Genomic DNA, 1,810 nt, shown 5'->3' on the forward strand with positions numbered 1-1,810 from the left:
AGAGAGAGAGAAAGAAGCAAAAATTCTCAACAAAACATTAGCAAACAATTCAATAGCCTATCAAGAATATAATTCAACATAATCATGTGGATTTCATCCTGGGATACAAAGATGATTTCATATATATAAATCAAAAAATGTGATCAACCACATAAATAAAAATGAAAACAACCACCATATGATCCTTTCAACAGATGCAGAAAAAGTATTAGTAAAATCCATCACACCTTCATGATAATAAGCCTCAACACATGAGGCACACAAGGAATATACCTCAAAATTATGAAAGCCTATATTTGACAAATCCACAGCCAACTTCAAATGGGGTAAGTTGAAAGGTTATAAATTAATGTACACAAATCAGTAGCATTTCTATACATAGGTAATAGTCAAGCTGAGAGGGAAAGCAAGAACTCATTGCCACTTACAATGAAGAGAATATCAAATACCTAGGAATATACTTAATTAAGAAGATGAAAGATCTCTACAAGAAAAATTATGAAACATTGATGAAAGAAATCATAGATGACACCAAAAAAATAGAAAAATAATCTGTTCATGGATTGGTAGAAATAACATTGTTAAAATGTCCATACTGTCCAAACCTATTTAGAGAATCAACACAATCCTTATAAAAATATCAACATCATATTTCATAGATCTAAAAAAAAAATAATTGTATGCTTTATTTGAAACCAAACAAAAGCTCAATAGCCAAGGCAATCTTAAGAAAAAAGAAAGGAGGGAAGAAACAAGAGTGTGGTGTGAGCATGGGGAAGCAAAAGAAAACAAGGAAGTATGCAACATGAAGCGAATGCTTAGTCTCAGGGATCAGAGGCTTAAAGAAAAGGACAGATTGAAACCTAAAAAGAGAGAAAAGAAAGATCCCAGCACATTAAAGGAAAGAGAAGTTCCCCAGCACCCTTCATGCTTATTCTTCCAATATAGTACGCAACTTGGCCCACCTTACCACATCTTGGTTGATACCAACTTTATCAACTTTTCCATTAAAGCCAAACTGGACTTAGTTCAGTCAATGATGGACTGTCTGTATGACAAGTGCATTCCTTGTATACTGACTGTGTAACGGCTGAGATTGAGAAATTGGGGCAGAAGTATTGAGTAACCCTCAGGATTGCCAAGGATCCAAGATTTGAACGATTACCTTGCATACACAAAGGAACCTATGCAGATGACTGCTTAGTACAGAGAGTAACTCAGCACAAATGTTACATCGTGGCTGCAGTTGACTGAGACCTTAAACGAAGAATCCAAAAAATCCCTGGAGTTCCTATCATGTATATTTCTAACCACAGATACAATATTGAACGGATACCAGATGATTATGGAGCCCCTCAGTTCTAATTCTTATAAGACAATGTTGGTATGCCGTTCTTCAACCAACTTTCTCTATTAACAGTTTGTTAAACATGAAATACCATGAATTATTACTCTGTTCACCAGCTTGCTTTATTATGGCCTGGAAGATGTAGGTAAATACACTCATCTTTTGAAAGTGTTTTGAAAATTATATTTTATCTCATTGATGGTCAAAGATGCAAAATCTTATGAAAAATGCTCCATTGTTTTTTGAGTTCTGTTGCAGAATGTGGTAATTATAGTTAATATTACAGTAAATTTCAAATGTTCTTACCACAAAAATGTTAAGTATTTGAGGTGATGGATATATTGACTTGTTTGATTTAATTATTCCAAATTGTATTCATAGATTATAACATCACTGTGTACTCCATAAGTTTATACAACTATAAATTGTTGGTTTACAATAAAAAAAAAAAAGAAAAAAGAA

The 1,810-nt window shown here is 33.1% G+C and overlaps 1 pseudogene; it reads left to right on the forward strand.

The window, feature by feature from the left end:
• The first annotated feature begins 770 nt into the window (after positions 1–770).
• Positions 771–1,365, forward strand: LOC100944745 (annotated as a pseudogene).
• Positions 1,366–1,810: the final 445 nt, after the last annotated feature.

This window comes from Otolemur garnettii, unplaced genomic scaffold (genome assembly GCF_000181295.1).
Source record: "Otolemur garnettii isolate 467f Iridium unplaced genomic scaffold, OtoGar3 scaffold00086, whole genome shotgun sequence".
Classification (NCBI taxonomy): Eukaryota; Metazoa; Chordata; class Mammalia; order Primates; family Galagidae; genus Otolemur; species Otolemur garnettii.